General features: G+C 32.0%; 1 long non-coding RNA gene across 2 annotated transcripts in view; it reads left to right on the forward strand.

The window, feature by feature from the left end:
* The window catches only part of LOC142318026 (uncharacterized), a 314,434-nt gene that overhangs the window by 32,067 nt on the left and 268,319 nt on the right, over positions 1-14,048 (forward strand). For both annotated transcript variants that reach the window (XR_012754779.1, XR_012754778.1), the window contains exon 2: positions 9,334-9,387. This is a non-coding gene — a long non-coding RNA (uncharacterized LOC142318026). The remainder of the gene's footprint in view (positions 1-9,333; positions 9,388-14,048) is intronic.

Here is a 14,048-nt window from a genome sequence, read left to right on the forward strand (position 1 = left end):
AATATACGGTTTGGTTTAGAGCAAACTATAAAAAAATATATTTTGATCTGTTGTGTGTGTGTGCGCGCGCGTGTATGTATCTAAAAGAAAGATATTTGTAACACCCATGATTTGTTCATTAAAATAAAAACATTTGATCAATTGAAAAATGCCAATAAAGAATAGAAATGGATGGTACGTCATATTTATTTAAAGAAAACCCTGTCAGAGTTCATAAATCTAGTGACACGTAACTAAGACACGTGTCTGATTTGTTTAACCTTGGTTAGATTCCACCACCATTTCAGTAGAAATAATGTTTTCTATTGAAAACATTTGCAATAACTACTTAATTATAAAAAAAATTGTTCTATGGCACTTATAACATCCATCATCAGCATGTAATTTTTTTTTTTTAGTGGGAGTACGAAAGTTAAAAACTGATGTGCAATACTACCGAAGTGTAATTACAGCCGATACCGCTAGTTCCATTACTATAATTTATAACTTGATATAAATTATAACTTTCTAACACTAAACTATTGTTAGTGGGAAAAAGGATTCTTACTTGAACTAAATTCATTATAAATAAAAATTTCCTTAAATGATCATGTAAATGATTCTAACCGTGTTTAACCACGAAATCGTTTTCCATTTCTACAGTATTTAAATCTTTGGAAGTATTATTTTGTTAGTTTCGTTTCATAGGTAAAAGGGATTTTTTTAAATAATTGTATGTAGTAATACATTAGTTAATATGATCATAGCCCGTATTGTTTGTAATATGATAAGGGTTTACATCGGACCTGGAACTGTTGAAGTAGGTAGACGCACAAAGTTCGAAGCCAACTGTTTCATGGTTTGTGTTTGTGTATGCATAAGTACATTGTTGGTGTGTATGTATGTATGTATGTATATATATAAATATATAAACACACATACGCACCAACACATTTCTTAATGATAATAATACTTTGAAATTCACTTTTGTAATGTTTCTTAACCTAATAATATAAAAAGTTAAACAGTTGTGTATGTTTTACAGAAAAAATTATATTTCTTTAAATTAAAAATAAAACGATGGCATTTTCCCAATAATATTATAAAAAGTTTTAAAAGTTTGCTTCATACATTTCAGTCATACTCTAATCATACATTGCATGAGTTTAATTAGAAGGTTAATTTGAATTTCAAAAGATAACATCACGTATTGAAATTTCTAATCCATTTACAAAATATCAAACAAATTTTCAATCAAACATTTACTGTACAAAGTAACGAAATAGTGAAATTTTTATTCCATTTACTTAATTAAATTATTAATTAAGGAGCTGTATCTCATCATACTGCCCGCCAGTATATACGAGGTGCGACAATAAAGTAATGAGACTGATTTTTCTTTGCAAGATGTCGAAACACTGCAGTTTACGTAGGCACACCATCTTTTACCTTGGTCTATAAGCTACTTCTAGTCCAAGCGGCACATTGATGCGACTGCTCAGTCGTGAGTTGTGCTGTAATAAGTGAACACGTGTTTGTGTCTCTCGTCACAGAAATGAAACCGCAAAATATTGCGCAACGGTATGCCATTTCTTTTTGCGTTAAGTCGGGTGAAAACGCGACGACAACTTATGGTAAGCTTCAGAAAGCTTTTGGAGAGGAGGTTATGTCAAGAGCTCAAGTTTTTCGGTGGCATAAAATTTTTAGTGAAGGCAGAACGAATGTTGAAGATGAAGACCGCAGTGGACGACCATCAACCTCACGGACAGATGTCAACTTGATCAGGGTGCATGAAATCGTACGATCTGATCGAAGATTATCCGTGAAAATGATTGCAGAAGAACTCAACATAGATCGAGAATCGGTTCGTCTAATATTAACTGAAGATCTTGGTACGAGAAAGATTTGTGCAAAAATGGTCCGCAAAAATCTCGCACAACAACAGCGAGAAACACGGAAAAATGTGGCAGCCGATCTCTTAGAGGAAACGGAAATCGATCCAGATTTGTTGAGCCGTGTTATCACTGGTGATGAAGGTTGGTTTTTTCAATACGATCCAGAGAGAAAATGTCAAAGTTCGCAATGGTGCTCAAAGGGATCACCCACACCATAAAAAGCTCGCATGTCAAAATCAAAAGTGAAATGCATGCTTGTGTGCTTCTTCGATTCCAAGGGAATTGTTCATAAAGAGTGGGTGCCTCCTGGACAAACAGTTAACCAAAGAAATTTTAGAAAGACTTCGTAAAGGAGTTCTTCAAGTCCGTGTTAACATTGCTGATAATTAGATTCTGCATCACGATAATGCGCCATACCATACTGCTGTGTTAGTACAGCGATTTTTAACCTCAAAACAAATTTCAATAGTACCACAGCCACCTTATTCACCAGATATCGCTCGGTGCGACTTTTTTCTATTTCCAAGAGTCAAAATGGCGGTCAAGCGATACCATTTTCAAACAACACAAGATGTCCAGAAAGCTGTGACGAGGGACCCAAACACGTGTTCACTTATTACAGCACAACTCACGACTGAGCAGTTGCATCAATGTGCCGCTTGGACTAGAAGTAGCTTATAGACCAAGGTAACAGATGGTGTGCCTACGCAAGATGCAGGGTTGCAAAGAAAAATCAGACTCATTACTTTATTTTCGCACCTCGTATATATATATAGATGTGATGACAAAATGTCAAATTCAAAACCAAAAAAACTCCCGTACTAAGTTTTTGTCATTTTTTTTTATGTCAAACGGCTATCGGATTTGTCATCTGCGACCCCAAAAACCCCGTACAGCCGTTTTACAGATTTGCAATTTTTTACACCCGCATCCTTAATTTATCCGCGTACGGGGGATGTTTGCAAACGTAATGCTGGAATATTGTATTGTCATCCGACCTTAATAATTGTGCAAAATTTCATTAATCGGCAATGTCAGGAAATAAGTTAAATAAACGATGCAAGATTTGAGGACAAACATGAAAAAAAACACTGTGAGTTAAAGAAAAGCAAGTAAAAATGAGTTGGTCTTACGTAATTAGGTTTTTGTTTTAATAAATATGCTGGAAATTTAATAGAAAATTAAAATAGGCATCATTAAATAGTTGTAAAACAGTAAATGTTACGGTAGCAAGCGAGATTTGGTTAGTTTTGTTGTAGGTGGATATGCAACGCACAGCTCGAATAACATTTATGAGAACAGGCTGCGAATGAACTTTTAAGAATAGGTTTTGTCAAGGTAAACTACCGATCTCCTTACATCCTGATTTATATAAATTGCTAATTAAAAGCACAGAAAACTTTTTATTGTAGTGCTATTATTTAAATCTATTTCTCACGGTTTTTTTTTCTTTTTTTTTTGGTAAGTGTTACTGAAACCAGTGCTAGAATTATTATTAAAATTATCTTTTTCTCTTGTTATGCTATTTTTGTTTTTATAGTGTGCTCTTTTATTGAATTTGTTTAAAAAATAAAAATTAATTTGAAGTAAATTAAAAAAAAATAAAAACCGATAAAATCTTTGAAATGTGTTTGTTCAGAATAAAATATACTAAAATATACCAATATTGTATTTAGAAAGGGTGAATTTTTCAAAAGTATATTGTTAACTATAATTACATTTAGAATAAATAATTTGTAAATTTTGTGCTACTATCCAAAGAATAAATTTAGAGTTATTAAAGACGCTATATCGACATTGGATGTATTGTAGATTTAATCCTGTTTAAACTTGATCCGCATTTATACTTTAGAATTAGTTGAAGATGCCAAATGATCCCCAAACGTATTTTTACATAACCTAAAACTTTGAAAAAATTAGACATTTAGATGTTATTTTGTATATTTGTTCTTGTGAGATCACAACCTCAGAGCCTTGTTATTTCGCTGATATTTGTGTACAAAAGTTTATATCGTATACTTCACACATTCCTCAGTTTGTCTGTACTTCCTGACATTCATCTATCGGATTCATCTCTCGATGTGGATCGGGGAAAGCTTTCTAGATAACGAGCATATTGTAGAAGTAATTGCTGGTGATAAATAAAGGAGTATCTTTCCAGTCTCAATGGGGTACTTTTTTTTTTCAAAAGACCTCTAATTGGTAGGACTTAAAAAAGATCTCGACGTTACAGTACGTATAACCCGATGGCACAGAACACCCAACCTAGAGAAGTAAATTCCACAAACGGATAAACTAGACGTTAAGGATTCAGCCCCGCTACATGTTAAATGTGTTTCGTTGAGACGATTAACCGATCTAATCAAATTTCATCTTTTATTCGATAAACAATAAAGGGTGGAAAAAAAAAAGTGGAACTTGTCATTAACAACTCTGTAGGGACTAATTAGATGTAGTCATTTTTTTTTAGACAGGTGGTCGATATTTAGAAATTTTACAATATTGTCGAATATTAAAGCCAGATATCTATTTTTTATGTTTTTCTGTTCTCTCGCTTTTATCATTCGTATTTTAAATTACGCTTAGTAAAAAAGGAAAACTTTTCCCGTTAATAAATGTAAAACATCCCTTGCGTTCATCTCGTAGTCCCCAGCTGAGCTATCTCCTACACTTTTCATTCCTTTTTTCAGTCAGCCTTTTATTTGCTTTATTTATAAAATCGGGTGTAGCGCAGTAGAATGGGACCAAAGCAACAAATGATCAATTCCTACCTGGTTGAATTTATCTAATCTTTTAGATTATATATATATATATATATATAATATGTACCTAGTATTGTATATATGCTATATCTTTATTCTTTGTAGATAATTCATATAAAAAATAATATGTAAAAACACATGTGATTAAAATAAAGATGAAAATAATTGATGTTTGTAAAATAAAATAAAAAATTAATAAAATGTTTTATATTACAAAATTTGGCTGAAAACCTATTAGTCCTGTCAGTGGAAGAAAAAAGGTAGATTTTTGAAGAATATTAGCAGAATTTAGGGAAGTACATGGGCGGTTGTAGATTAGGATAAGTATAATTTGTGTATGTGTAACTGGACAAAATGGCCGCCTTTCAAAGGTGGTGAAAATCGGTTTTCCAATTTTGTTTTCCTAGGCGAAAAAATTTTGAATATAACTTGAGGAATTTGCAGTACCTATAATTTAAAACCTTTAACGTTGAATTTCGTATATTAGTTACTGAAAAAACCGAAAAACTGTTAAAAATTGCTTTTTTTTTCTCAAAACCAATATTTATTGTAAAAATAACCTTTTTACTTTTTATTGTTTTAAAATTCAGCTCTTGAAATTTCGAATTCAATGGGTGGTTAGACAAGAAAATTGGTTTATTCGTTGCTGAGATATTGCAATTTATTTATAATAAGACTTAAGGCAACTGCAATTATTTTGGCTTTTAAGAACTTTTTCGTGTCCATTTAAAGTGCAGTCTATTCTTCAAGACTTGTACTTTTAAATGGTGAAAGGTTTTGGACCAAAAATTAATGTAAAACTTGTTTAAACTTCTTCTAAAAATAGAGCGTGCTTGCGCAGTAGTCTTGGAGGGGGGAAGCGGTTCGCGTCAGTCGCGAACTTTGAAAGCTGAATTCGTAACTTCAAATCGGCGGAGTGCGAAAAAATCGCTCATCTCCGCGAATTTTCATGGGGAGCATTCTGAGTAGAATAAAAAAAATCAACTCCATCCGTCCAGTGGAACGTCTCGAAGGACTGGAAATAGTTTTTGATTACGCATTTTACTTGTGGTAGGAAAGGAGAGAGAAAACCAAAGGGGAATTGAGGGTGAGACCTTTTCAAAATGGACTAGGTTTTTAGCCGATCTATTTAAATATATAACATTGTAATAATAACCATGCGGAACAGCAAAGGAGCACTAGTTAAAATAAAAATAGTGTGTGAAAAACTAGCAGTATGAAAACAGAAATTAAAAAAATCAAATACAGAGTGTCCCATACAAAACGCAACCCATCAATCACTCATCCATGAAATTTCAAAAGTCATGCTTACTTCCCTACTCGTTACTGAAATGGACTCGTCCAACATCTGAACATCGCGGTGACGCAGTAGAACACTACCGATAGTAACAACAATGCAATCATAACGTTCACTGTATTGCTAGAGACAAGATGGTGTTTTCGCTAGATGAACGTGTTTTCATTGTCGAGTCGTACTTCAGTACGAAATCAGTGGTTGCAGTGCAAGATTTATTTAACCGTAAGTACCCAGATAAACCAGCTCCTAACAAAACATCAGTATTAAGGTTAGTCGCAAAATTTAGAGAGGCCGGTTCTGTTAATAACAAAGAATACGAAAGATCGGCGTCAGTGTTGAATACAGATACGGTCACTGAAATCAAAGACCGATTACTCGCCTCGCCAAATAAATCGATCAGACGTTTGTCTGCTGAAATTAATTTGTCTAAATCAACCGTTCATCGGGGGACCAAACGATTACAATTACGACTTTATCGCATTCAAACGGTTCATCGACTTCTTGAGCCCGACAAAGAAAAACGGCTACAATATTGTCAACGGTTCCGTCGATTTCTGCGTGAGGGAATTAATGTTATGGATTCGTTATTTTTCACAGATGAAGCACGGTTTCATTTGGATGGCTACGTAAACAGCCAAAACAGTAGAATTTAGAGCGCTGAAAATCCCCACGTTTATCACGAAAAACAATTACACCCGCAGAAGTCGGGCGTGTGGTGCGCGATATCGCGGAAGAAAATAATCGGTCCTATTTTTTTCGAGTTCACCATTAATGCAGAACGATATCGGGATATTTTATTTCAGTTCATCGCAATCTTGGAAGAGGAAGACAGACACTGTTGGCTACAACATGACGGTGCGACATCGCACTACGCAAGTTCAACTTCTGATTTCGTCGAGGAATTCTTTGGTAATCGTGTTATCGGTCGAGGCTTGTGGCCACCAACATTTCCAGATTTGACTGCCGCGGATTTTTTTCTACGGGGTTACCTCAAAGAAAAAACTTACAGCAACAAACCGCGAACACTTGAACGATTGAAAGCCAATATTGAACAAGCCGTATTAAATATCCAGCCACAAACGTTGAAAAAAGTTGCAAGAAACGATGTAAAAAGAATTGAAGCTTGTATTCAAGAAGATGGCGGCCACTACCAATATTTACTCTAAATGTAAGGTAATGGATGGTAAAAATAAAAATTACATTTACATTTATACATGCCTTGCACACATACTGGCTATTCCAGTATTGAAATTTGTACGATGCAAAATTTTAAGAATTTAATTAATAATCTCTTTACATTCAGTAACAGAAAATATTCCATTTTAACGAAAAATACCTAAAAAAAAAATTATATTAATTGATTTGTGCCAAAGTCTGCTAACGATAATGGACGTAATTTCTTATATTTTCGGCGGGGATTCAAAAAATAAATGGTGCATTTTACTGATCGGTCTCTTGTCATCAATTTCTATTGAATTTTACAAAACATTTAGGAAATTATTGTAATCAACACATTGTCAATTAAAAATACCCCTAGTTAATTTCATGATTATTTAGAAACTAACAATTATTTCTTACATTTACTAGCGATACATCTACTAACAATATGTTTTTAATTCTTTTATATATGTATTAGGGATATACATATATAATTATTAATTAAAAGAATAATATAATTATTAATATAATTATATAATATAATATATATATAATAAATTATATAATATAATAATTATATTATATAATATAATTATTAAGTAAAAGAAATCTGATTTAAGGACCGATATTTTACTGTTGTATTACAAAAGTGGATTTTCTTGTATTTTTTAAGTAATACATTCTTTTTTTCCCCCTAACGCGGTTTATAACTCACATTGTTTATCTCACCGTTGTTTATAGCGATAGTCATCACTGAATAATAAAGATCCGTTAGTCGGTGAAAGAGGAGGTTAGCGAATATCAGTAAGATTCGGGTGACATGATGTCAGTATTAACTGGGGTTTGTGGGGTGGTAGTAGTACCCGTGGATTAGGGTTGAAACTGTAGAAGAGATATTTTTATAAGGAATAATGGCGTCATTAGAACGTCGGGATATATATGCGCCTCGGGGCGACCATGCTTCAACCGGCACTAACAAACTGTTGCACGTCGCCCACCCGTTCTATGCTACTCCTTATGTTTAACTACCCTCGCAATGTCGACCGATGCGTCATTTCCATTGCCAAGGCAACACCGAGTCAACATTTTTACAGAATTAAGTTTTATCATAAAAATCTATTGAATAGGTCGTTTAAATTATGCGGTAATTATAGTCTTTCCGTTGCTACAATTATAATATTGCAATTATTTTTATTATTATTATCATTATTATTTTTAGCTTCTGTTATTATTTTATGTATATTTTACTTTGTACACTTTGATACATAAGAGAAGTTTATTTCTTCTCTTATTTTGACGTAGTTGTGTTATCTTCTTAAAACGTTTCCATTGTCTTTTTCAGTACTTACGTATTCTAATTTTAGTCAGATTATTTATCCATATAATTTCGATTCGTAATGACAATTATAATATATCTAAGATTGTTTTCAAAGTTAATAAGAAGTGCAGAAAAAGAATTCTAATAATTTCAAACTGGATACTAGAATTATAGATATATCATTAATGGCGCAGCATTATTGAATCATTTAGTTCAATTTCTAGCCGCCAAATCCTTTACTTTCGATAATAAATATTATTTAGACTGATCAAAATAATAAAATTACTTTATTCATATGCCCGAAAAGTTTTTCATTATTTCCTTGTTGAGCCAGTAAAATTAGTTAGTTACTTTATGGATTGGTAAAATATAAATTGATTTTTTTAACTAAATTAATTTTTTTAATCGTTTTTTTATATAACTACTCTTTGAAACTTTGTTAAATTTGTTTTTAATAACTTTATTTGTTGTTAACAGCTAATTTTCTTTCGTAGAGCCTAATATTTACATAAGAATTATAAAAACGTTTCTCTTTACGTTCATATCGTATAGTTTAATTTTACCTTTTTACAGTCTGAAGATCAGTGTATATATATATATATATATATATATATATATATATATATATATATAAATTTTTTTTTTCGAGTCCCGGCTCAAGAGTGGGAACCCATGGACGGCATAGATGGGTCTGGTGGATCCTACTCTAGGGGTTTGAGGCGAGTGCAAATTAAGATCTGACCGGCGGGCCGAGACGGGAGGCCCGTTAGAGTATAGGACATTCCCCTAGGCTGTGTTATACTTAACTGCAGGATCCGGTCCAGGGGAGAAGGTAAAAAAAAATTTCGAATAATGAGGAAACTTAATTTAAGGAATTTTTAATGTAATTTCTGTAATTCTTAATTTTGTTTTTTTTGTTTTTAGAGAGAAGATGACATCAGAAACATCAATATAGCTGTTATTTCTAATCGTTTATAGGTAAGAGCGCATCTTAAATATTTAAAATTACTAAAATCAAAAGATCCAATCTTCTTTGTTTTTTAATTACAGATTTTTTAATCGAACATCTTTATTTGTGAATTCAGATATTAAAAAAGAAAAGTAATATAGTATAGCGAGAAGAAATTTTTTTTCATAAAAAAGGAGTAATATTTGATATAATACTTTAATATATAAATAAGAATATATATATGTATATACACATATACTCTTAGTTCTTTACTGGCTTCTTAATAAGTAATAATAAAATACAGTCATTAAAATTAATTTTCCGTGCTTACTCAAATTTTTTCAACAGTGGATGATAGTGTAGAAATCTAATCGAGATTCTCCTATTTGGCATTCTCCAGATATGATTAGCCATCTTTCTCTGTCAAATTATCTCAAGGATAGTTTCTATTCTTGGAAGAAGAGAATTCGTTCCTAATATCTACTACGGATTTGATCTCTCATACATCCATTTATAGGTTTTAAAAATTTCAGCAGATCACACCTCATTACTTTTGCCGTACTAAGAACTCATACACATACAGCAGTTTCCTAATTTTTTAAACCCGCGGCTCCAGTGATAAATATTACATAAATATTACACACCAGTTTGTATAATCTATCAATCGCTTCCTCACCTGCACTGCGCAGTAATTCTACAGGTATTCCGTCTATTCCAGGAGCCTTTATGCCATTTTCAAAACTTACAAGTTAGATAAAATAAACCAGCAATTGCGACTCCTCCGGAGTAGGGATCGCATTGCTCCCTCCTTATAGTTAGTGCCCCGTTGTGGCGTATTCCTGCTAGCCTATTAAGCGTTAGCACCGAAAGGACTTCAGTAGACGGTCTGAAGGGGAATTACGTCGGAAGGATAGGTTCATAAGCCTAGCCTTCCGCGGTCGGCCCATGAAATGGGTTCGATAACGCTGGTTCAACAACGGATTGGAATGCAATTAAATCCGTCTTAAATTCACTAAAATAATAATACACAAAACTTGAAAAAATTAGACCCGAGATATAAAATAACCCTTTTAAAAACCAAGCCCGATTAGAATCATCCAGCAGCAAGGGACTCTGTCCAGGTTCTGCGATAAAGTAGGGAGTAATAAACTCCCGCCAACTTTGCATTCCATTCCATTATGCCATTTAAATCTTTTAATCCTCTCTATGTATGTATCGCACGTAAAGATTGCATTTTTACATGAAGATCCTGTTTGTAAATCATAAATCGATTTGGTAGTTTCTTCCCAGCTTCTGGGGAACAGAAAAGCCTAGTGGATACAAGCTTGAAAAACCTTTCTTGGAGCAAGAGTTTCTTTAATTTCAGAATATTTTTTTCCCACGCTTCCTCCTATGTACAGGGCTCGTAGCGTCGTGGCAAGCTTCAGAAAATATAAAAAAAATTATTTTTAATTATTCTAAAAACGATTTTTTATAATTTCGAAATAAAATTACCTTCTCGATAAAAGTTTTGGTTTGTAATCTTGTTATTTTTCAATCCCAACATTTGATAGAACTAATATTACTTTTGTATTTATGTTAATAATCAATCAAGATTAGTTTTTTTTACACTGTTGATTGATTTATAGATAGATAGAATCGTTATATGTGAATTGCTTAAAAATTTTAGTTTCTTTCATTAAATGTTTCTAAAAGAAACAACAGAATTGGTTTTGAATTGAAGATTCATTCTCGGTTTTATTCAGCAGTATATTACACTGTACAATTTTTTGTTGTTTATTTTTTACACAAGGTTACATAAGCTTTGATACGGGCGATGTTTTCTACCCACGTGCAGGTGCAAGCGTTACAAATAATAGTAATAAAGTCGTTAACCACAACTGTTGTGTTACTGGTATTATCAAGGTATATTATTTTAAACGTATTAAGTGTTATTTTTAGTACAGTTGTTTGCAGTATGATTCTTCCTAACGTATTATTACTCGGCGTGATAAGATATCGCATTATTTTGTTATTCAATACTTCTTTTGTATCCCTTTATTTGATTGTTGTTTGCGTGTAAAATATTTAAATTTTATAAAATTATGTTGTGTAAAAAGGCCTGTTTATTTATTTTTTATTTTATCTAACCCGTACGATCTGTGACTTCAGTTCTGTTGTGCTAGTACAAAATTTAATAATACGCTTCTTCTCTGATACACGGGAAAATTAACGTTTCTGCCGTTATGTTTTATGTATGGAATACTTTTTTAGTTTAACTTTAGAGTCAGTTTATTTTTAAACTAAAAATAATTAAGAACGCTCAATTGTATTGAGATTGACTGTTCTAGTCGCCTTATCTATCTTTGTCTTCTATTAAATGTAGAAAAAGATACAGCACTTTAAATTTACTCTTTTAAAATCCATGTCCAAAATGAAAGAGAAGGAAGATAAAAGCTTTCAATGTATCCCCACTGTGAAGCATAACTTTAGATGCTCTTTCCTTTCTTCTTAGGTTTGAGTGCTGCTGAAAGTCTAGTTTTTAACTAAATATAATCTTTCAAGTTATTTATTTTATTATGTATGATTCATTTTTTTAATATAAATAGACAAACTAAAAGCAAAGTTTTAATATAATATTTAAATACTTGTTTTATTGTTTCTTTAAAAAAAATACGTTAGGCGGTTTTCATATTTAAAGGTCAATTAAAACGTTAAGTAATTTTTTGAACGCTAATTAATATAATATAAAAATCATACATTGATTCAGATAAGAAAATTTGTAAGAGTTTATGAGTATTTCTAATGAGTAACCGTAAAATATTGATTTGAATTATACATCATATCGTATTTTTTGGCATTGCGTAAAAACTTTATTGCGATTATATTTAATACTTTGGTACCGGACTTTTTAAAAAGATATCTCAGTCAGACAATTGAAATAATAATGAAGAAATAATAAATCTTAATAATTTTATACATTTAGTCACGTAAATATATAAAACTCTCTCTATACGGGTATTAAGTCCACTCGAATTAAAAATCACGGGTCATGCGTTTGCGGCAAAGAAATGAACTGTTCCTAGAAATGTAAATAATATTAAATCGAATGCGTAAAATATAGCAGAATTAAACGTATGCAATGAGTTGTACTCATGTTTTTCTGTAAGGAGAGTTTTTTTTAATAATTTTAACCTTTATTTTCGAATTGATTTTTTGGTTCATGTGTTTGATTTTACTATCCGGGGAGGGAATTTTTGTACAGCCCATCGAAGTTAGATAAGTTTTTATACTTTCTTTATTCTATTATTTTAACTTTTATATTTTATCAACTTTGTCTGTGGTGTTAGTTTTGGGTTTTATTTTGCGTTCTAGGCTTGTTTTAGTTAAATTTGTATTATGTGATTAATATTACGTTTACACCTTGTATGGTTTATCATTTTGGAGTTATTTTACCCTTTTGATAATAACTACCGGGCGATGATAACGCCCGGGCGTTTTTCGCCAAAAAAAAAAAAAAGTTGTACACATATACGAAAAATGATAAACCGATAAAAATCATGGATTGGCGGCTACAGTTAAAATTGTAGTAAAAGATAATTAAATGTTCTGCAGATCCTCAATTTTAATTTTTAAAAAACCTTGTAACAGTATCGTCGATTAAAAATAATACGGTCTAGCGTAAATTAAGTGCGATAAACGACAGTTTCTAATAATCGAGTTGAATTTCCTATTATGATTCGGATGTACTGATAATTTATGTATTTTTTAAAGTACATATTCAATATTATTCTAAGTTACTTCGCTCCAAAAATCTTATTTAATTAATTTCTGTATTTCAACTACTTCCACTCTCCTCTCAATTCTTCTATACAGAAGAATTGAGAGGAGAGTGGAAGAAGTGTTAGGAGAAGACCAATTTGGTTTCAGGAAAAGTATAGGGACAAGGGAAGCAATTTTAGGTCTCAGATTAATAGTAGAAGGAAGATTAAAGAAAAACAAACCAACATACTTGGCGTTTATAGACCTAGAAAAGGCTTTCGATAACGTAGACTGGAATAAAATGTTCAGCATTTTAAAAAAATTAGGGATCAAATACAGAGATAGAAGAACAATTGCTAACATGTACAGGAACCAAACAGCAACAATAACAATTGAAGAACATAAGAAAGAAGTCCTAATAAGAAAGGGAGTCCGACAAGGATGTTCCCTATCGCCGTTACTTTTTAATCTTTACATGGAATTAGCAGTTAATGATGTTAAAGAACAATTTAGATTCGGAGTAACAGTACAAGGTGAAAAGATAAAGATGCTACGATTTGTTGATGATATAGTAATTCTAGCCGAGAGTAAAAAGGATTTAGAAGAAACAATGAACGGCATAGATGAAGTTCTACGCAAGAACTATCTCATGAAAATAAACAAGTACAAAATACAAGTAATGAAATGTACTAGAAATAACAAAGATGGACCGCTGAATGTGAAAATAGGAGGAGAAAAGATTACGGAGGTAGAAGAATTTTGTAATTTGGGAAGTAGAATTACTAACGATGAACGAAGCAGGAGCGATATAAAATGCCGAATAGCACAAGCGAAACGAGGCTTCAGTAAGAAATATAATTTGTTTACATCAAAAATTAATTTAAATGTCAGGAAAAGATTTTTGAAAGTATATGTTTGGAGTGTCGCTTTATGTGGAAGTGAAACTTGG

The sequence above is a fragment of the Lycorma delicatula genome, chromosome 1 (genome assembly GCF_047948215.1).
Source record: "Lycorma delicatula isolate Av1 chromosome 1, ASM4794821v1, whole genome shotgun sequence".
NCBI classification, from domain to species: domain Eukaryota; kingdom Metazoa; phylum Arthropoda; class Insecta; order Hemiptera; family Fulgoridae; genus Lycorma; species Lycorma delicatula.